General features: G+C 35.7%; 10 non-coding genes across 10 annotated transcripts; all 10 read right to left on the bottom strand.

Annotated features, from left to right (window-relative positions):
* Nucleotides 1–846: 846 nt before the first annotated feature.
* On the bottom strand, nt 847–932 carry TRNAR-UCU (transfer RNA arginine (anticodon UCU)). The gene is given in 2 exon segments: nt 847–882; nt 896–932. It is a non-coding gene; the product is annotated as a tRNA-Arg (tRNA).
* A 1,588-nt stretch (nt 933–2,520) lies between these two features.
* On the bottom strand, nt 2,521–2,606 carry TRNAR-UCU (transfer RNA arginine (anticodon UCU)). Its single transcript is given in 2 exon segments — nt 2,521–2,556; nt 2,570–2,606. It is a non-coding gene; the product is annotated as a tRNA-Arg (tRNA).
* Nucleotides 2,607–4,752: 2,146 nt separating this feature from the next.
* TRNAR-UCU (transfer RNA arginine (anticodon UCU)) lies at nt 4,753–4,838 on the bottom strand. The gene is given in 2 exon segments: nt 4,753–4,788; nt 4,802–4,838. It is a non-coding gene; the product is annotated as a tRNA-Arg (tRNA).
* Nucleotides 4,839–6,426: 1,588 nt separating this feature from the next.
* Nucleotides 6,427–6,512, bottom strand: TRNAR-UCU (transfer RNA arginine (anticodon UCU)). The gene is given in 2 exon segments: nt 6,427–6,462; nt 6,476–6,512. It is a non-coding gene; the product is annotated as a tRNA-Arg (tRNA).
* Nucleotides 6,513–8,099: 1,587 nt separating this feature from the next.
* Nucleotides 8,100–8,185, bottom strand: TRNAR-UCU (transfer RNA arginine (anticodon UCU)). Its single transcript is given in 2 exon segments — nt 8,100–8,135; nt 8,149–8,185. It is a non-coding gene; the product is annotated as a tRNA-Arg (tRNA).
* Nucleotides 8,186–8,656: 471 nt separating this feature from the next.
* On the bottom strand, nt 8,657–8,742 carry TRNAR-UCU (transfer RNA arginine (anticodon UCU)). Its single transcript is given in 2 exon segments — nt 8,657–8,692; nt 8,706–8,742. It is a non-coding gene; the product is annotated as a tRNA-Arg (tRNA).
* Nucleotides 8,743–14,233: 5,491 nt separating this feature from the next.
* TRNAR-UCU (transfer RNA arginine (anticodon UCU)) lies at nt 14,234–14,319 on the bottom strand. Its single transcript is given in 2 exon segments — nt 14,234–14,269; nt 14,283–14,319. It is a non-coding gene; the product is annotated as a tRNA-Arg (tRNA).
* A 2,146-nt stretch (nt 14,320–16,465) lies between these two features.
* TRNAR-UCU (transfer RNA arginine (anticodon UCU)) lies at nt 16,466–16,551 on the bottom strand. Its single transcript is given in 2 exon segments — nt 16,466–16,501; nt 16,515–16,551. It is a non-coding gene; the product is annotated as a tRNA-Arg (tRNA).
* Nucleotides 16,552–18,697: 2,146 nt separating this feature from the next.
* TRNAR-UCU (transfer RNA arginine (anticodon UCU)) lies at nt 18,698–18,783 on the bottom strand. The gene is given in 2 exon segments: nt 18,698–18,733; nt 18,747–18,783. It is a non-coding gene; the product is annotated as a tRNA-Arg (tRNA).
* A 1,030-nt stretch (nt 18,784–19,813) lies between these two features.
* On the bottom strand, nt 19,814–19,899 carry TRNAR-UCU (transfer RNA arginine (anticodon UCU)). The gene is given in 2 exon segments: nt 19,814–19,849; nt 19,863–19,899. It is a non-coding gene; the product is annotated as a tRNA-Arg (tRNA).
* Between the last annotated feature and the right edge of the window lie 2,876 nt (nt 19,900–22,775).

Raw genomic sequence — 22,775 nt, 5'->3', positions numbered from 1 at the left:
ACACAATTAATGACTGTAGGGAGACTTTTTTTATGATGTTTTAGAATACATACCCCTCAATCTGAGCAAGGCTAGTTGAGTAGAGACAAAAGTGTTTTCAAAACACCAATTACTGGTTTAAAGGAATCTGAAATTACATTGTAACTTGTGATCTAACTTTGAAAGGGACTTTCCAGTCAAAAAGCGATCATTATATTCTTTATGTAGTATAAGAATCTCCAATCTCCAATCATATTGTTAGAAAAAGTTGAATGTAAATCCTAAATATTTGCATTTAAAATTAAAGAAAGAATCTGGTGGGACTCGAGCCCACAACTTTTGAATAACTACAACCAACTAGAAGTCTACCATGCTTTCCATTGCACCACAGCGCCCCTGGCAGCTTTAGCGCTTGGTTCGACTGTAGCACTTGTAGAATACATAGAGTGGCAAAGGAGTGTCAGATATTTACAATAGGTCTCCCAAATGCAAAAACAGCTATATCTGAGTCTTCCTCTTGCTGATATTTGGTGCAAGTCCTATTTTAAGTATGCGGATTTAGTGTCATAATTTGTGGTACACAAATAAGGACTGTAGGGAGAAATTTTTTTATGATGTTTTAGAATACATACCACTCAATCTGAGAAAGGCTAGTTGAGTAGAGATAAAAGTGTTTTCAAAACACCAATTACTGGTTTTAAGGAATCTGAAATTACATTGTAACTTGTGATCTAACTTTGAAAGGAACTTTCCAGTCAACAACCGATAATTATATTGTTTATGTAGTATAAGTATGTCCAATCTCCAATCATATTGTTATGAAAAGTGGAATGTAGTTCCTAAATATTTACATTTAAAACTAAAGAACGACTCTGGTGGGACTCGAACCCACAACCTTTGAATAACTACAACCAACTAGAAGTCCAATGCGCTATCCATTGCGCCACAGAGCCACTGGTGGTTTTAGAGCTTGGTTCGACTGTAGCACTTGTAGAATACATAGAGTGGCAAAGGAGTGTCAGATATTTACAATAGTTCTCCCAAATGCAAAAACAGCTATATCTGAGTCTTCCTCTTGCTGATATTTGGTGCAAGTCCTATTTTAAGAAAGCAGATTTAGTGACATAATTTGTGGTACACAATTAATGACAGTAGGGAGACATTTTTTTATGATGTTTTAGAATACATACCCCTCAATCTGAGCAAGGCTAGTTGAGTAGAGATAAAAGTGTTTTCAAAACACCAATTACGGGTTTAAAGGAATCTGAAATTACATTGTAACTTGTGATCTAACTTTGAAAGGGACTTTCCAGTCAACAACCGATCATTATATTGTTTATGTAGTATAAGGATGTCCAATCTCCAATCATATTGTTATGAAAAGTTGAATGTAAATCCTAAATATTTGCATTTAAAACTAAAGAACAACTCTGGTGGGACTTGAAGCCACAGCCTTTGAATAACTACAACCAACTAGAAGTCCAATGCGCTATCCATTGAGCCACAGAGCCCCTGGCAGTTTTCGAACATGGTTCGACTGTAGCACTTGTAGAATACATAGAGTGGCAAAAGAGTGTCAGATATTTACAATAGTTCTCCCAAATGCAAAAACAGCTATATCTGAGTCTTCCTCTTGCTGGTATTTGGTGCAAGTCCTATTTTAAGTATGCGGATTTAGTGACATAATTTGTGGTACACAATTAATGACTGTAGGGAGTCATTTTTTTATGATGTTTTAGAATACATACCCCTCAATCTGAGCAAGGCTAGTTGAGTAGAGACAAAAGTGTTTTCAAAACACCAATTACTGGTTTAAAGGAATCTGAAATTACATTGTAACTTGTGATCTAACTTTGAAAGGGACTTTCCAGTCAAAAAGCGATCATTATATTGTTTATGTAGTATAAGAATCTCCAATCTCCAATCATATTGTTATAAAAAGTTGAATGTAAATCCTAAATATTTGCATTTAAAATTAAAGAATGTATCTGGTGGGACTTGAAGCCACAGCCTTTGAATAACTACAACCAACTAGAAGTCCAATGCGCTATCCATTGAGCCACAGAGCCCCTGGCAGTTTTCGATCATGGTTCGACTGTAGCACTTGTAGAATACATAGAGTGGCAAAAGAGTGTCAGATATTTACAATAGTTCTCCCAAATGCAAAAACAGCTATATCTGAGTCTTCCTCTTGCTGATATTTGGTGCAAGTCCTATTTTAAGTATGCGGATTTAGTGACATAATTTGTGGTACACAATTAATGACTGTAGGGAGTCATTTTTTTATGATGTTTTAGAATACATACCCCTCAATCTGAGCAAGGCTAGTTGAGTAGAGATAAAAGTGTTTTCAAAACACCAATTACTGGTTTTAAGGAATCTGAAATTACATTGTAACTTGTGATCTAACTTTGAAAGGAACTTTCCAGTCAACAACCGATAATTATATTGTTTGTGTAGTATAAGGATGTCCAATCTCCAATCATATTGTTATGAAAAGTGGAATGTAGTTCCTAAATATTTACATTTAAAACTAAAGAACGACTCTGGTGGGACTCGAACCCACAACCTTTGAATAACTACAACCAACTAGAAGTCCAATGCGCTATCCATTGCGCCACAGAGCCACTGGTGGTTTTAGAGCTTGGTTCGACTGTAGCACTTGTAGAATACATAGAGTGGCAAAGGAGTGTCAGATATTTACAATAGTTCTCCCAAATGCAAAAACAGCTATATCTGAGTCTTCCTCTTGCTGATATTTGGTGCAAGTCCTATTTTAAGAAAGCAGATTTAGTGACATAATTTGTGGTACACAATTAATGACAGTAGGGAGACATTTTTTTATGATGTTTTAGAATACATACCCCTCAATCTGAGCAAGGCTAGTTGAGTAGAGATAAAAGTGTTTTCAAAACACCAATTACGGGTTTAAAGGAATCTGAAATTACATTGTAAGTTGTGATCTAACTTTGAAAGGGACTTTCCAGTCAACAACCGATCATTATATTGTTTATGTAGTATAAGGATGTCCAATCTCCAATCATATTGTTATGAAAAGTTGAATGTAAATCCTAAATATTTGCATTTAAAACTAAAGAACAACTCTGGTGGGACTTGAAGCCACAGCCTTTGAATAACTACAACCAACTAGAAGTCCAATGCGCTATCCATTGAGCCACAGAGCCCCTGGCAGTTTTCGAACATGGTTCGACTGTAGCACTTGTAGAATACATAGAGTGGCAAAAGAGTGTCAGATATTTACAATAGTTCTCCCAAATGCAAAAACAGCTATATCTGAGTCTTCCTCTTGCTGGTATTTGGTGCAAGTCCTATTTTAAGTATGCGGATTTAGTGACATAATTTGTGGTACACAATTAATGACTGTAGGGAGTCATTTTTTTATGATGTTTTAGAATACATACCCCTCAATCTGAGCAAGGCTAGTTGAGTAGAGACAAAAGTGTTTTCAAAACACCAATTACTGGTTTAAAGGAATCTGAAATTACATTGTAACTTGTGATCTAACTTTGAAAGGGACTTTCCAGTCAAAAAGCGATCATTATATTGTTTATGTAGTATAAGAATCTCCAATCTCCAATCATATTGTTATAAAAAGTTGAATGTAAATCCTAAATATTTGCATTTAAAATTAAAGAATGAATCTGGTGGGACTTGAAGCCACAGCCTTTGAATAACTACAACCAACTAGAAGTCCAATGCGCTATCCATTGAGCCACAGAGCCCCTGGCAGTTTTCGATCATGGTTCGACTGTAGCACTTGTAGAATACATAGAGTGGCAAAAGAGTGTCAGATATTTACAATAGTTCTCCCAAATGCAAAAACAGCTATATCTGAGTCTTCCTCTTGCTGATATTTGGTGCAAGTCCTATTTTAAGTATGCGGATTTAGTGACATAATTTGTGGTACACAATTAATGACTGTAGGGAGTCATTTTTTTATGATGTTTTAGAATACATACCCCTCAATCTGAGCAAGGCTAGTTGAGTAGAGACAAAAGTGTTTTCAAAACACCAATTACTGGTTTAAAAGAATCTGAAATTACATTGTAACTTGTGATCTAACTTTGAAAGGGACTTTCCAGTCAAAAAGCGATCATTATATTGTTTATGTAGTATAAGAATCTCCAATCTCCAATCATATTGTTATAAAAAGTTGAATGTAAATCCTAAATATTTGCATTTAAAATTAAAGAATGAATCTGGTGGGACTCGAGCCCACAACTTTTGAATAACTACAACCAACTAGAAGTCTAACGCGCTTTCCATTGCACCACAGCGCCCCTGGCAGCTTTAGCGCTTGGTTCGACTGTAGCACTTGTAGAATACATAGAGTGGCAAAGGAGTGTCAGATATTTACAATAGTTCTCCCAAATGCAAAAACAGCTATATCTGAGTCTTCCTCTTGCTGATATTTGGTGCAAGTCATATTTTAAGTATGCGGATTTAGTGTCATAATTTGTGGTACACAAATAAGGACTGTAGGGAGACATTTTTTTATGATGTATTAGAATACATACCACTCAATCTGAGAAAGGCTAGTTGAGTAGAGATAAAAGTGTTTTCAAAACACCAATTACTGGTTTTAAGGAATCTGAAATTACATTGTAACTTGTGATCTAACTTTGAAAGGAACTTTCCAGTCAACAACCGATAATTATATTGTTTATGTAGTATAAGGATGTCCAATCTCCAATCATATTGTTATGAAAAGTGGAATGTAGTTCCTAAATATTTACATTTAAAACTAAAGAATGACTCTGGTGGGACTCGAACCCACAACCTTTGAATAACTACAACCAACTAGAAGTCCAATGCGCTATCCATTGCGCCACAGAGCCACTGGTGGTTTTAGAGCTTGGTTCGACTGTAGCACTTGTAGAATACATAGAGTGGCAAAGGAGTGTCAGATATTTACAATAGTTCTCTCAAATGCAAAAACAGCTATATCTGAGTCTTCCTCTTGCTGGTATTTGGTGCAAGTCCTATTTTAAGTATGCGGATTTAGTGACATAATTTGTGGTACACAATTAATGACTGTAGGGAGTCATTTTTTTACGATGTTTTAGAATACATACCCCTCAATCTGAGCAAGGCTAGTTGAGTAGAGACAAAAGTGTTTTCAAAACACCAATTACTGGTTTAAAGGAATCTGAAATTACATTGTAACTTGTGATCTAACTTTGAAAGGGACTTTCCAGTCAAAAAGCGATCATTATATTGTTTATGTAGTATAAGAATCTCCAATCTCCAATCATATTGTTATAAAAAGTTGAATGTAAATCCTAAATATTTGCATTTAAAATTAAAGAATGAATCTGGTGGGACTTGAAGCCACAGCCTTTGAATAACTACAACCAACTAGAAGTCCAATGCGCTATCCATTGAGCCACAGAGCCCCTGGCAGTTTTCGAACATGGTTCGACTGTAGCACTTGTAGAATACATAGAGTGGCAAAAGAGTGTCAGATATTTACAATAGTTCTCCCAAATGCAAAAACAGCTATATCTGAGTCTTCCTCTTGCTGATATTTGGTGCAAGTCCTATTTTAAGTATGCGGATTTAGTGACATAATTTGTGGTACACAATTAATGACTGTAGGGAGTCATTTTTTAATGATGTTTTAGAATACATACCCCTCAATCTGAGCAAGGCTAGTTGAGTAGAGACAAAAGTGTTTTCAAAACACCAATTACAGGTTTAAAGGAATCTGAAATTACATTGTAACTTGTGATCTAACTTTGAAAGGGACTTTCCAGTCAAAAAGCGATCATTATATTGTTTATGTAGTATAAGAATCTCCAATCTCCAATCATATTGTTATAAAAAGTTGAATGTAAATCCTAAATATTTGCATTTAAAATTAAAGAATGAATCTGGTGGGACTCGAGCCCACAACTTTTGAATAACTACAACCAACTAGAAGTCTAACGCGCTTTCCATTGCACCACAGCGCCCCTGGCAGCTTTAGCGCTTGGTTCGACTGTAGCACTTGTAGAATACATAGAGTGGCAAAGGAGTGTCAGATATTTACAATAGTTCTCCCAAATGCAAAAACAGCTATATCTGAGTCTTCCTCTTGCTGATATTTGGTGCAAGTCCTATTTTAAGTATGCGGATTTAGTGTCATAATTTGTGGTACACAAATAAGGACTGTAGGGAGACATTTTTTTATGATGTTTTAGAATACATACCACTCAATCTGAGAAAGGCTAGTTGAGTAAAGATAAAAGTGTTTTCAAAACACCAATTACTGGTTTTAAGGAATCTGAAATTACATTGTAACTTGTGATCTAACTTTGAAAGGAACTTTCCAGTCAACAACCGATCATTATATTGTTTATGTAGTATAAGGATGTCCAAGCTCCAATCATATTGTTATGAAAAGTGGAATGTAGTTCCTAAATATTTGCATTTAAAACTAAAGAACGACTCTGGTGGGACTCGAACCCACAACCTTTGAATAACTACAACCAACTAGAAGTCCAATGCGCTTTCCATTGCGCCACAGAGCCCCTGGCGGTTTTAGTGCTTGGTTCGCCTGTAGCACTTGTAAAATACATAGAGTGGCAAAAGAGTGTCAGATATTTACAATAGTTCTCCCAAATACAAAAACAGCTATATCTGAGTCTTCCTCTTGCTCATATTTGGTGCAAGTCCTATTTTAAGTATGCAATTTAGTGACATAATTTGTGGTACACAATTAAGGACTGTAGGGAGACATTTTTTTATGATGTTTTAGAATACATACCACTCAATCTGAGCAAGGCTAGTTGAGAAGAGACAAAAGTGGTTTCAAAACACCAATTACTGGTTTAAAGGAATCTGAAAGTACATTGTAACTTGTAATCTAACTTTGAAAGGGACTTTCCAGTTAATAACCGATCATTATATTGTTTATGTAGTATAAGGATGTCCAATCTCCAATCATATTGTTATAAAAAGTTGAATGTAAATCCTAAATATTTGCATTTAAAATTAAAGAATGAATCTGGTGGGACTTGAAGCCACAGCCTTTGAATAACTACAACCAACTAGAAGTCCAATGCGCTATCCATTGAGCCACAGAGCCCCTGGCAGTTTTCGAACATGGTTCGACTGTAGCACTTGTAGAATACATAGAGTGGCAAAAGAGTGTCAGATATTTACAATAGTTCTCCCAAATGCAAAAACAGCTATATCTGAGTCTTCCTCTTGCTGATATTTGGTGCAAGTCCTATTTTAAGTATGCGGATTTAGTGACATAATTTGTGGTACACAATTAATGACTGTAGGGAGTCATTTTTTAATGATGTTTTAGAATACATACCCCTCAATCTGAGCAAGGCTAGTTGAGTAGAGACAAAAGTGTTTTCAAAACACCAATTACAGGTTTAAAGGAATCTGAAATTACATTGTAACTTGTGATCTAACTTTGAAAGGGACTTTCCAGTCAAAAAGCGATCATTATATTGTTTATGTAGTATAAGAATCTCCAATCTCCAATCATATTGTTATAAAAAGTTGAATGTAAATCCTAAATATTTGCATTTAAAATTAAAGAATGAATCTGGTGGGACTCGAGCCCACAACTTTTGAATAACTACAACCAACTAGAAGTCTAACGCGCTTTCCATTGCACCACAGCGCCCCTGGCAGCTTTAGCGCTTGGTTCGACTGTAGCACTTGTAGAATACATAGAGTGGCAAAGGAGTGTCAGATATTTACAATAGTTCTCCCAAATGCAAAAACAGCTATATCTGAGTCTTCCTCTTGCTGATATTTGGTGCAAGTCCTATTTTAAGTATGCGGATTTAGTGTCATAATTTGTGGTACACAAATAAGGACTGTAGGGAGACATTTTTTTATGATGTTTTAGAATACATACCACTCAATCTGAGAAAGGCTAGTTGAGTAAAGATAAAAGTGTTTTCAAAACACCAATTACTGGTTTTAAGGAATCTGAAATTACATTGTAACTTGTGATCTAACTTTGAAAGGAACTTTCCAGTCAACAACCGATCATTATATTGTTTATGTAGTATAAGGATGTCCAAGCTCCAATCATATTGTTATGAAAAGTGGAATGTAGTTCCTAAATATTTGCATTTAAAACTAAAGAACGACTCTGGTGGGACTCGAACCCACAACCTTTGAATAACTACAACCAACTAGAAGTCCAATGCGCTTTCCATTGCGCCACAGAGCCCCTGGCGGTTTTAGTGCTTGGTTCGCCTGTAGCACTTGTAAAATACATAGAGTGGCAAAAGAGTGTCAGATATTTACAATAGTTCTCCCAAATACAAAAACAGCTATATCTGAGTCTTCCTCTTGCTCATATTTGGTGCAAGTCCTATTTTAAGTATGCAATTTAGTGACATAATTTGTGGTACACAATTAAGGACTGTAGGGAGACATTTTTTTATGATGTTTTAGAATACATACCACTCAATCTGAGCAAGGCTAGTTGAGAAGAGACAAAAGTGGTTTCAAAACACCAATTACTGGTTTAAAGGAATCTGAAAGTACATTGTAACTTGTAATCTAACTTTGAAAGGGACTTTCCAGTTAATAACCGATCATTATATTGTTTATGTAGTATAAGGATGTCCAATCTCCAATCATATTGTTATGAAAAGTTGAATGTAAATCCTAAATATTTGCATTTAAAACTAAAGAACGACTCTGGTGGGACTTGAACCCACAACCTTTGAATAACTACAACCAACTAGAAGTCCAATGCGCTATCCATTGCGCCACAGAGCCACTGGCGGTTTTAGAGCTTGGTTCGACTGTAGCACTTGTAGAATACATAGAGTGGCAAAGGAGTGTCAGATATTTACAATAGTTCTCCCAAATGCAAAAACAGCTATATCTGAGTCTTCCTCTTGCTGATATTTGGTGCAAGTCCTATTTTAAGAAAGCGGATTTAGTGACATAATTTGTGGTACACAATTAATGACAGTAGGGAGACATTTTTTTATGATGTTTTAGAATACATACCCCTCAATCTGAGCAAGGCTAGTTGAGTAGAGACAAAAGTGTTTTCAAAACACCAATTACTGGTTTAAAGGAATCTGAAATTACATTGTAACTTGTGATCTAACTTTGAAAGGGACTTTCCAGTCAAAAAGCGATCATTATATTGTTTATGTAGTATAAGAATCTCCAATCTCCAATCATATTGTTATAAAAAGTTGAATGTAAATCCTAAATATTTGCATTTAAAATTAAAGAATGAATCTGGTGGGACTCGAGCCCACAACTTTCGAATAACTACAACCAGCTAGAAGTCTAACGCGCTTTCCATTTCACCACAGCGCCCCTGGCAACTTTAGCGTTTGGTTCGACTGTAGCACTTGTAGAATACATAGAGTGGCAAAGGAGTGTCAGATATTTACAATAGTTCTCCCAAATGCAAAAACAGCTATATCTGAGTCTTCCTCTTGCTGATATTTGGTGCAAGTCCTATTTTAAGTATGCAATTTAGTGACATAATTTGTGGTACACAATTAAGGACTGTAGGAAGACATTTTTTTATGATGTTTTAGAATACATACCACTCAATCTGAGCAAGGCTAGTTGAGAAGAGACAAAAGTGGTTTCAAAACACCAATTACTGGTTTAAAGGAATCTGAAATGACATTGTAACTTGTAATCTAACTTTGAAAGGGACTTTCCAGTTAATAACCGATCATTATATTGTTTATGCAGTATAAGAATCTCCAATCTCCAATCATATTGTTATAAAAAGTTGAATGTAAATCCTAAATATTTGCATTTAAAATTAAAGAATGAATCTGGTGGGACTCGAGCCCACAACTTTCGAATAACTACAACCAGCTAGAAGTCTAACGCGCTTTCCATTGCACCACAGCGCCCCTGGCAACTTTAGCGCTTGGTTCGACTGTAGCACTTGTAGAATACATAGAGTGGCAAAGGAGTGTCAGATATTTACAATAGTTCTCCCAAATGCAAAAACAGCTATATCTGAGTCTTCCTCTTGCTGATATTTGGTGCAAGTCCTATTTTAAGTATGCAATTTAGTGACATAATTTGTGGTACACAATTAGGGACTGTAGGAAGACATTTTTTTATGATGTTTTAGAATACATACCACTCAATCTGAGCAAGGCTAGTTGAGAAGAGACAAAAGTGGTTTCAAAACACCAATTACTGGTTTAAAGGAATCTGAAATTACATTGTAACTTGTAATCTAACTTTGAAAGGGACTTTCCAGTTAATAACCGATCATTATATTGTTTATGTAGTATAAGGATGTCCAATCTCCAATCATATTGTTATGAAAAGTTGAATGTAAATCCTAAATATTTGCAATTAAAACTAAACAATGACTCTGGTGGGACTTGAAGCCACAGCCTTTGAAAAACTACAACCAACTAGAAGTCCAAAGTGCTATCCATTGAGCCACAGAGCCCCTGGCAGTTTTCGAGCTTGGTTCGACTGTAGCACTTGTAGAATACATAGAGTGGCAAAAGAGTGTCAGATATTTACAATAGTTCTCCCAAATGCAAAAACAGCTATATCTGAGTCTTCCTCTTGCTGATATTTGGTGCAAGTCCTATTTTAAGTATGCGGATTTAGTGACATAATTTGTGGTACACAATTAAGGAATGTATGGAGACATTTTTTTATGATGTTTTAGAATACATACCACTCAATCTGAGCAAGGCTAGTTGAGTAGAGACAAAAGTGTTTTCAAAACACCAATTACTGGTTTAAAGGAATCTGAAATTACTTTGTAACTTGAGATCTAACTTTGAAAGGGACTTTCCAGTCAAAAGCGATCATTATATTGTTTATGTAGTATAAGAATCTCCAATCTCCAATCATATTGTTATAAAAAGTTGAATGTAAATCCTAAATATTTGCATTTAAAATTAAAGAATGAATCTGGTGGGACTCGAGCCCACAACTTTTGAATAACTACAACCAACTAGAAGTCCAATGCGCTATCCATTGCGCCACAGAGCCACTGGCGGTTTTAGAGCTTGGTTCGACTGTAGCACTTGTAGAATACATAGAGTGGCAAAGGAGTGTCAGATATTTACAATAGTTCTCCCAAATGCAATAACAGCTATATCTGAGTCTTCCTCTTGCTGATATTTGGTGCAAGACCTATTTTAAGAAAGCGGATTTAGTGACATAATTTGTGGTACACAATTAATGACAGTAGGGAGACATTTTTTTATGATGTTTTAGAATACATACCCCTCAATCTGAGCAAGGCTAGTTGAGTAGAGACAAAAGTGTTTTCAAAACACCAATTACTGGTTTAAAGGAATCTGAAATTACATTGTAACTTGTGATCTAACTTTGAAAGGGACTTTCCAGTCAAAAAGCGATCATTATATTGTTTATGTAGTATAAGAATCTCCAATCTCCAATCATATTGTTATAAAAAGTTGAATGTAAATCCTAAATATTTGCATTTAAAATTAAAGAATGAATCTGGTGGGACTCGAGCCCACAACTTTCGAACAACTACAACCAACTAGAAGTCTAACGCGCTTTCCATTGCACCACAGCGCCCCTGGCAGCTTTAGCGCTTGGTTCGACTGTAGCACTTGTAGAATACATAGAGTGGCAAAGGAGTGTCAGATATTTACAATAGTTCTCCCAAATGCAAAAACAGCTATATCTGAGTCTTCCTCTTGCTGATATTTGGTGCAAGTCCTCTTTTAAGTATGCGGATTTAGAGACATAATTTGTGGTACACAATTAAGGACTGTAGGGAGACATTTTTTTATGATGTTTTAGAATACATACCACTCAATCTGAGAAAGGCTAGTTGAGTAGAGATAAAAGTGTTTTCAAAACACCAATAACGGGTTTAAAGGAATCTGACATTACATTGTAACTTGTGATCTAACTTTGAAAGGGACTTTCCAGCCAACAACCAATCATTATATTGTTTATGTAGTATAAGGATGTCCAATCTCCAATCATATTGTTATGAAAAGTTGAATGTAAATCCTAAATATTTGCATTTAAAACTAAAGAATGACTCTGGGGGGACTTGAAGCCACAGCCTTTGAATAACTACAACCAACTAGAAGTCCAATGTGCTATCCATTGAGCCACAGATCACCTGGCAGTTTTCGAGCTTGGTTCGACTGTAGCACATGTAGAATACATAGAGTGGCAAAAGAGTGTCAGATATTTACAATAGTTCTCCCAAATGCAAAAACAGCTATATCTGAGTCTTCCTCTTGCTGATATTTGGTGCAAGTCCTATTTTAAGTATGCGGATTTAGTGACATAATTTGTGGTACACAATTAATGACTGTAGGGAGTCATTTTTTTATGATGTTTTAGAATACATACCCCTCAATCTGAGCAAGGCTAGTTGAGTAGAGACAAAAGTGTTTTCAAAACACCAATTACTGGTTTAAAGGAATCTGAAATTACATTGTAACTTGTGATCTAACTTTGAAAGGGACTTTCCAGTCAAAAAGCGATCATTATATTGTTTATGTAGTATAAGAATCTCCAATCTCCAATCATATTGTTATAAAAAGTTGAATGTAAATCCTAAATATTTGCATTTAAAATTAAAGAATGAATCTGGTGGGACTCGAGCCCACAACTTTCGAATAACTACAACCAACTAGAAGTCTAACGCGCTTTCCATTGCACAGCAGCGCCCCTGGCAGCTTTAGCGCTTGGTTCAACTGTAGCACTTGTAGAATACATAGAGTGGCAAAGGAGTGTCAGATATTTACAATAGTTCTCCCAAATGCAAAAACAGCTATATCTGAGTCTTCCTCTTGCTGATATTTGGTGCAAGTCCTATTTTAAGTATGCGGATTTAGAGACATAATTTGTGGTACACAATTAAGGACTGTAGGGAGACATTTTTTTATGATGTTTTAGAATACATACCACTCAATCTGAGAAAGGCTAGTTGAGTTGAGATAAAAGTGTTTTCAAAACACCAATAACGGGTTTAAAGGAATCTGACATTACATTGTAACTTGTGATCTAACTTTGAAAGGGACTTTCCAGCCAACAACCGATCATTATATTGTTTATGTAGTATAAGGATGTCCAATCTCCAATCATATTGTTATGAAAAGTTGAATGTAAATCCTAAATATTTGCATTTAAAACTAAAGAATGACTCTGGGGGGACTTGAAGCCACAGCCTTTGAATAACTACAACCAACTAGAAGTCCAATGTGCTATCCATTGAGCCACAGAGCACCTGGCAGTTTTCGAGCTTGGTTCGACTGTAGCACATGTAGAATACATAGAGTGGCAAAAGAGTGTCAGATATTTACAATAGTTCTCCCAAATGCAAAAACAGCTATATCTGAGTCTTCCTCTTGCTGATATTTGGTGCAAGTCCTATTTTAAGTATGCAGATTTAGTGACATAATTTGTGGTACACAATTAATGACTGTAGGGAGTCATTTTTTTATGATGTTTTAGAATACATACCCCTCAATCTGAGCAAGGCTAGTTGAGTAGAGACAAAAGTGTTTTCAAAACACCAATTACTGGTTTAAAAGAATCTGAAATTACATTGTAACTTGTGATCTAACTTTGAAAGGGACTTTCCAGTCAAAAAGCGATCATTATATTGTTTATGTAGTATAAGAATCTCCAATCTCCAATCATATTGTTATAAAAAGTTGAATGTAAATCCTAAATATTTGCATTTAAAATTAAAGAATGAATCTGGTGGGACTCGAGCCCACAACTTTTGAATAACTACAACCAACAAGAAGTCTAACGCGCTTTCCATTGCACCACAGCGCCCCTGGCAGCTTTAGCGCTTGGTTCGACTGTAGCACTTGTAGAATACATAGAGTGGCAAAGGAGTGTCAGATATTTACAATAGTTCTCCCAAATGCAAAAATAGCTATATCTGAGTCTTCCTCTTGCTGATATTTGGTGCAAGTCCTATTTTAAGTATGCAGATTTAGTGTCATAATTTGTGGTACACAAATAAGGACTGTAGGGAGACATTTTTTTATGAAGTTTTAGAATACATACCACTCAATCTGAGAAAGGCTAGTTGAGTAGAGATAAAAGTGTTTTCAAAACACCAATTACTGGTTTTAAGGAATCTGAAATTACATTGTAACTTGTGATCTAACTTTGAAAGGAACTTTCCAGTCAACAACCGATCATTATATTGTTTATGTAGTATAAGGATGTCCAATCTCCAATCATATTGTTATGAAAAGTGGAATGTAGTTCCTAAATATTTGCATTTAAAACTAAAGAACGACTCTGGTGGGACTCAAACCCACAACCTTTGAATAACTACAACCAACTAGAAGTCCAATGCGCTATCCATTGCGCCACAGAGCCACTGGTGGTTTTAGAGCTTGGTTCGACTGTAGCACTTGTAGAATACATAGAGTGGCAAAGGAGTGTCAGATATTTACAATAGTTCTCCCAAATGCAAAAACAGCTATATCTGAGTCTTCCTCTTGCTGATATTTGGTGCAAGTCCTATTTTAAGTATGCGGATTTAGTGACATAATTTGTGGTACACAATTAAGGAATGTATGGAGACATTTTTTTATGATGTTTTAGAATACATACCACTCAATCTGAGCAAGGCTAGTTGAGAAGAGACAAAAGTGGTTTCAAAACACCAATTACTGGTTTAAAGGAATCTGAAAGTACATTGTAACTTGTAATCTAACTTTGAAAGGGACTTTCCAGTTAATAACCGATCATTATATTGTTTATGTAGTATAAGGATGTCCAATCTCCAATCATATTGTTATGAAAAGTTGAATGTAAATCCTAAATATTTGCATTTAAAACTAAAGAACAACTCTGGTGGGACTTGAACCGACAACCTTTGAATAACTACAACCAACTAGAAGTCCAATGCGCTATCCATTGAGCCACAGAGCCCCTGGCAGTTTTCGAGCTTGGTTCGACTGCAGCACTTGTAGAATACATAGAGTGGCAAAAGAGTGTCAGATATTTACAATAGTTCTCCCAAATGCAAAAACAGCTATATCTGAGTCTTCCTCTTGCTGATATTTGGTGCAAGTCCTATTTTAAGTATGCGGATTTAGTGACATAATTTGTGGTACACAATTAATGACTGTAGGGAGTCATTTGTTTATGATGTTTTAGAATACATTCCCCTCAATCTGAGCAAGGCTAGTTGAGTAGAAACAAAAGTGTTTTCAAAACACCAATTACTGGTTTAAAAGAATCTGAAATTACATTGTAACTTGTGATCTAACTTTGAAAGGGACTTTCCAGTCAAAAAGCGATCATTATATTGTTTATGTAGTATAAGAATCTCCAATCTCCAATCATATTGTTATAAAAAGTTGAATGTAAATCCTAAATATTTGCATTTAAAATTAAAGAATGAATCTGGTGGGGCTCGAGCCCACAACCTTTGAATAACTACAACCAACTAGAAATCCAATGCGCTATCCATTGCGCCACAGAGCCACTGGCTGTTTTCGCGCTTGGTTCGACTGTAGCACTTGTAGAATACATAGAGTGGCAAAGGAGTGTCAGATATTTACAATAGTTCTCCCAAATGCAAAAACAGCTATATCTGAGTCTTCCTCTTGCTGATATTTGGTGCAAGTCCTATTTTAAGTATGCGGATTTAGTGACATAATTTGTGGTACACAATTAATGACTGTAGGGAGACATTTTTTTATGATGTTTTAGAATACATACCCCTCAATCTGAGCAAGGCTAGTTGAGTAGAGACAAAAGTGTTTTCAAAACACCAATTACTGGTTTAAAGGAATCTGAAATTACATTGTAACTTGTGATCTAACTTTGAAAGGGACTTTCCAGTCAAAAAGCGATCATTATATTCTTTATGTAGTATAAGAATCTCCAATCTCCAATCATATTGTTAGAAAAAGTTGAATGTAAATCCTAAATATTTGCATTTAAAATTAAAGAAAGAATCTGGTGGGACTCGAGCCCACAACTTTTGAATAACTACAACCAACTAGAAGTCTACCATGCTTTCCATTGCACCACAGCGCCCCTGGCAGCTTTAGCGCTTGGTTCGACTGTAGCACTTGTAGAATACATAGAGTGGCAAAGGAGTGTCAGATATTTACAATAGTTCTCCCAAATGCAAAAACAGCTATATCTGAGTCTTCCTCTTGCTGATATTTGGTGCAAGTCCTATTTTAAGTATGCGGATTTAGTGACATAAATTGTGGTACACAATTAATGACTGTAGGGAGTCATTTTTTTATGATGTTTTAGAATACATACCCCTCAATCTGAGCAAGGCTAGTTGAGTAGAGATAAAAGTGTTTTCAAAACACCAATTACTGGTTTTAAGGAATCTGAAATTACATTGTAACTTGTGATCTAACTTTGAAAGGAACTTTCCAGTCAACAACCGATAATTATATTGTTTATGTAGTATAAGGATGTCCAATCTCCAATCATATTGTTATGAAAAGTGGAATGTAGTTCCTAAATATTTACATTTAAAACTAAAGAACGACTCTGGTGGGACTCGAACCCACAACCTTTGAATAACTACAACCAACTAGAAGTCCAATGCGCTATCCATTGCGCCACAGAGCCACTGGTGGTTTTAGAGCTTGGTTCGACTGTAGCACTTGTAGAATACATAGAGTGGCAAAGGAGTGTCAGATATTTACAATAGTTCTCCCAAATGCAAAAACAGCTATATCTGAGTCTTCCTCTTGCTGATATTTGGTGCAAGTCCTATTTTAAGAAAGCAGATTTAGTGACATAATTTGTGGTACACAATTAATGACAGTAGGGAGACATTTTTTTATGATGTTTTAGAATACATACCCCTCAATCTGAGCAAGGCTAGTTGAGTAGAGATAAAAGTGTTTTCAAAACACCAATTACGGGTTTAAAGGAATCTGAAATTACATTGTAAGTTGTGATCTAACTTTGAAAGGGACTTTCCAGTCAACAACCGATCATTATATTGTTTATGTAGTATAAGGATGTCCAATCTCCAATCATATTGTTATGAAAAGTTGAATGTAAATCCTAAATATTTGCATTTAAAACTAAAGAACAACTCTGGTGGGACTTGAAGCCACAGCCTTTGAATAACTACAACCAACTAGAAGTCCAATGCACTATCCATTGAGCCACAGAGCCCCTGGCAGTTTTCGAACATGGTTCGACTGTAGCACTTGTAGAATACATAGAGTGGCAAAAGAGTGTCAGATATTTACAATAGTTCTCCCAAATGCAAAAACAGCTATATCTGAGTCTTCCTCTTGCTGGTATTTGGTGCAAGTCCTATTTTAAGTATGCGGATTTAGTGACATAATTTGTGGTACACAATTAATGACTGTAGGGAGTCATTTTTTTATGATGTTTTAGAATACATACCCCTCAATCTGAGCAAGGCTAGTTGAGTAGAGACAAAAGTGTTTTCAAAACACCAATTACTGGTTTAAAGGAATCTGAAATTACATTGTAACTTGTGATCTAACTTTGAAAGGGACTTTCCAGTCAAAAAGCGATCATTATATTGTTTATGTAGTATAAGAATCTCCAATCTCCAATCATATTGTTATAAAAAGTTGAATGTAAATCCTAAATATTTGCATTTAAAATTAAAGAATGAATCTGGTGGGACTTGAAGCCACAGCCTTTGAATAACTACAACCAACTAGAAGTCCAATGCGCTATCCATTGAGCCACAGAGCCCCTGGCAGTTTTCGATCATGGTTCGACTGTAGCACTTGTAGAATACATAGAGTGGCAAAAGAGTGTCAGATATTTACAATAGTTCTCCCAAATGCAAAAACAGCTATATCTGAGTCTTCCTCTTGCTGATATTTGGTGCAAGTCCTATTTTAAGTATGCGGATTTAGTGACATAATTTGTGGTACACAATTAATGACTGTAGGGAGTAATTTTTTTATGATGTTTTAGAATACATACCCCTCAATCTGAGCAAGGCTAGTTGAGTAGAGACAAAAGTGTTTTCAAAACACCAATTACTGGTTTAAAAGAATCTGAAATTACATTGTAACTTGTGATCTAACTTTGAAAGGGACTTTCCAGTCAAAAAGCGATCATTATATTGTTTATGTAGTATAAGAATCTCCAATCTCCAATCATATTGTTATAAAAAGTTGAATGTAAATCCTAAATATTTGCATTTAAAATTAAAGAATGAATCTGGTGGGACTCGAGCCCACAACTTTTGAATAACTACAACCAACTAGAAGTCTAACGCGCTTTCCATTGCACCACAGCGCCCCTGGCAGCTTTAGCGCTTGGTTCGACTGTAGCACTTGTAGAATACATAGAGTGGCAAAGGAGTGTCAGATATTTACAATAGTTCTCCCAAATGCAAAAACAGCTATATCTGAGTCTTCCTCTTGCTGATATTTGGTGCAAGTCATATTTTAAGTATGCGGATTTAGTGTCATAATTTGTGGTACACAAATAAGGACTGTAGGGAGACATTTTTTTATGATGTATTAGAATACATACCACTCAATCTGAGAAAGGCTAGTTGAGTAGAGATAAAAGTGTTTTCAAAACACCAATTACTGGTTTTAAGGAATCTGAAATTACATTGTAACTTGTGATCTAACTTTGAAAGGAACTTTCCAGTCAACAACCGATAATTATATTGTTTATGTAGTATAAGGATGTCCAATCTCCAATCATATTGTTATGAAAAGTGGAATGTAGTTCCTAAATATTTACATTTAAAACTAAAGAATGACTCTGGTGGGACTCGAACCCACAACCTTTGAATAACTACAACCAACTAGAAGTCCAATGCGCTATCCATTGCGCCACAGAGCCACTGGTGGTTTTAAAGCTTGGTTCGACTGTAGCACTTGTAGAATACATCGAGTGGCAAAGGAGTGTCAGATATTTACAATAGTTCTCTCAAATGCAAAAACAGCTATATCTGAGTCTTCCTCTTGCTGATATTTGGTGCAAGTCCTATTTTAAGTATGCAGATTTAGTGACATAATTTGTGGTACACAATTAATGACTGTAGGGAGTCATTTTTTTATGATGTTTTAGAATACATACCCCTCAATCTGAGCAAGGCTAGTTGAGTAGAGACAAAAGTGTTTTCAAAACACCAATTACTGGTTTAAAAGAATCTGAAATTACATTGTAACTTGTGATCTAACTTTGAAAGGGACTTTCCAGTCAAAAAGCGATCATTATATTGTTTATGTAGTATAAGAATCTCCAATCTCCAATCATATTGTTATAAAAAGTTGAATGTAAATCCTAAATATTTGCATTTAAAATTAAAGAATGAATCTGGTGGGACTCGAGCCCACAACTTTTGAATAACTACAACCAACAAGAAGTCTAACGCGCTTTCCATTGCACCACAGCGCCCCTGGCAGCTTTAGCGCTTGGTTCGACTGTAGCACTTGTAGAATACATAGAGTGGCAAAGGAGTGTCAGATATTTACAATAGTTCTCCCAAATGCAAAAACAGCTATATCTGAGTCTTCCTCTTGCTGATATTTGGTGCAAGTCCTATTTTAAGTATGCAGATTTAGTGTCATAATTTGTGGTACACAAATAAGGACTGTAGGGAGACATTTTTTTATGAAGTTTTAGAATACATACCACTCAATCTGAGAAAGGCTAGTTGAGTAGAGATAAAAGTGTTTTCAAAACACCAATTACTGGTTTTAAGGAATCTGAAATTACATTGTAACTTGTGATCTAACTTTGAAAGGAACTTTCCAGTCAACAACCGATCATTATATTGTTTATGTAGTATAAGGATGTCCAATCTCCAATCATATTGTTATGAAAAGTGGAATGTAGTTCCTAAATATTTGCATTTAAAACTAAAGAACGACTCTGGTGGGACTCAAACCCACAACCTTTGAATAACTACAACCAACTAGAAGTCCAATGCGCTATCCATTGCGCCACAGAGCCACTGGTGGTTTTAGAGCTTGGTTCGACTGTAGCACTTGTAGAATACATAGAGTGGCAAAGGAGTGTCAGATATTTACAATAGTTCTCCCAAATGCAAAAACAGCTATATCTGAGTCTTCCTCTTGCTGATATTTGGTGCAAGTCCTATTTTAAGTATGCGGATTTAGTGACATAATTTGTGGTACACAATTAAGGAATGTATGGAGACATTTTTTTATGATGTTTTAGAATACATACCACTCAATCTGAGCAAGGCTAGTTGAGTAGAGACAAAAGTGTTTTCAAAACACCAATTACTGGTTTAAAGGAATCTGAAATTACTTTGTAACTTGAGATCTAACTTTGAAAGGGACTTTCCAGTCAAAAGCGATCATTATATTGTTTATGTAGTATAAGAATCTCCAATCTCCAATCATATTGTTATAAAAAGTTGAATGTAAATCCTAAATATTTGCATTTAAAATTAAAGAATGAATCTGGTGGGACTCGAGCCCACAACTTTTGAATAACTACAACCAACTAGAAGTCCAATGCGCTATCCATTGCGCCACAGAGCCACTGGTGGTTTTAGAGCTTGGTTCGACTGTAGCACTTGTAGAATACATAGAGTGGCAAAGGAGTGTCAGATATTTACAATAGTTCTCCCAAATGCAAAAACAGCTATATCTGAGTCTTCCTCTTGCTGATATTTGGTGCAAGACCTATTTTAAGAAAGCGGATTTAGTGACATAATTTGTGGTACACAATTAATGACAGTAGGGAGACATTTTTTTATGATGTTTTAGAATACATACCCCTCAATCTGAGCAAGGCTAGTTGAGTAGAGACAAAAGTGTTTTCAAAACACCAATTACTGGTTTAAAGGAATCTGAAATTACATTGTAACTTGTGATCTAACTTTGAAAGGGACTTTCCAGTCAAAAAGCGATCATTATATTGTTTATGTAGTATAAGAATCTCCAATCTCCAATCATATTGTTATAAAAAGTTGAATGTAAATCCTAAATATTTGCATTTAAAATTAAAGAATGAACCTGGTGGGACTCGAGCCCACAACTTTTGAATAACTACAACCAACTAGAAGTCTAACGCGCTTTCCATTGCACCACAGCGCCCCTGGCAGCTTTAGCGCTTGGTTCGACTGTAGCACTTGTAGAATACATAGAGTGGCAAAGGAGTGTCAGATATTTACAATAGTTCTCCCAAATGCAAAAACAGCTATATCTGAGTCTTCCTCTTGCTGATATTTGGTGCAAGTCCTCTTTTAAGTATGCGGATTTAGAGACATAATTTGTGGTACACAATTAAGGACTGTAGGGAGACATTTTTTTATGATGTTTTAGAATACATACCACTCAATCTGAGAAAGGCTAGTTGAGTAGAGATAAAAGTGTTTTCAAAACACCAATAACGGGTTTAAAGGAATCTGACATTACATTGTAACTTGTGATCTAACTTTGAAAGGGACTTTCCAGCCAACAACCGATCATTATATTGTTTATGTAGTATAAGGATGTCCAATCTCCAATCATATTGTTATGAAAAGTTGAATGTAAATCCTAAATATTTGCATTTAAAACTAAAGAATGACTCTGGGGGGACTTGAAGCCACAGCCTTTGAATAACTACAACCAACTAGAAGTCCAATGTGCTATCCATTGAGCCACAGATCACCTGGCAGTTTTCGAGCTTGGTTCGACTGTAGCACATGTAGAATACATAGAGTGGCAAAAGAGTGTCAGATATTTACAATAGTTCTCCCAAATGCAAAAACAGCTATATCTGAGTCTTCCTCTTGCTGATATTTGGTGCAAGTCCTATTTTAAGTATGCGGATTTAGTGACATAATTTGTGGTACACAATTAAGGACTGTAGGGAGACATTTTTTTATGATGTTTTAGAATACATACCACTCAATCTGAGAAAGGCTAGTTGAGTAGAGATAAAAGTGTTTTCAAAACACCAATAACGGGTTTAAAGGAATCTGACATTACATTGTAACTTGTGATCTAACTTTGAAAGGGACTTTCCAGCCAACAACCGATCATTATATTGTTTATGTAGTATAAGGATATCCAATCTCCAATCATATTGTTATGAAAAGTTGAATGTAAATCCTAAATATTTGCATTTAAAACTAAAGAATGACTCTGGGGGGACTTGAAGCCACAGCCTTTGAATAACTACAACCAACTAGAAGTCCAATGTGCTATCCATTGAGCCACAGAGCACCTGGCAGTTTTCGAGCTTGGTTCGACTGTAGCACATGTAGAATACATAGAGTGGCAAAAGAGTGTCAGATATTTACAATAGTTCTCCCAAATGCAAAAACAGCTATATCTGAGTCTTCCTCTTGCTGATATTTGGTGCAAGTCCTATTTTAAGTATGCAGATTTAGTGACATAATTTGTGGTACACAATTAATGACTGTAGGGAGTCATTTTTTTATGATGTTTTAGAATACATACCCCTCAATCTGAGCAAGGCTAGTTGAGTAGAGACAAAAGTGTTTTCAAAACACCAATTACTGGTTTAAAAGAATCTGAAATTACATTGTAACTTGTGATCTAACTTTGAAAGGGACTTTCCAGTCAAAAAGCGATCATTATATTGTTTATGTAGTATAAGAATCTCCAATCTCCAATCATATTGTTATAAAAAGTTGAATGTAAATCCTAAATATTTGCATTTAAAATTAAAGAATGAATCTGGTGGGACTCGAGCCCACAACTTTTGAATAACTACAACCAACAAGAAGTCTAACTCGCTTTCCATTGCACCACAGCGCCCCTGGCAGCTTTAGCGCTTGGTTCGACTGTAGCACTTGTAGAATACATAGAGTGGCAAAGGAGTGTCAGATATTTACAATAGTTCTC

The sequence above is a fragment of the Taudactylus pleione genome, unplaced genomic scaffold (genome assembly GCF_031769625.1).
Source record: "Taudactylus pleione unplaced genomic scaffold, aTauple2 ptg000070l, whole genome shotgun sequence".
NCBI lineage: Eukaryota > Metazoa > Chordata > Amphibia > Anura > Myobatrachidae > Taudactylus > Taudactylus pleione.
This window is presented reverse-complemented; position numbering and strand designations above follow the sequence as displayed.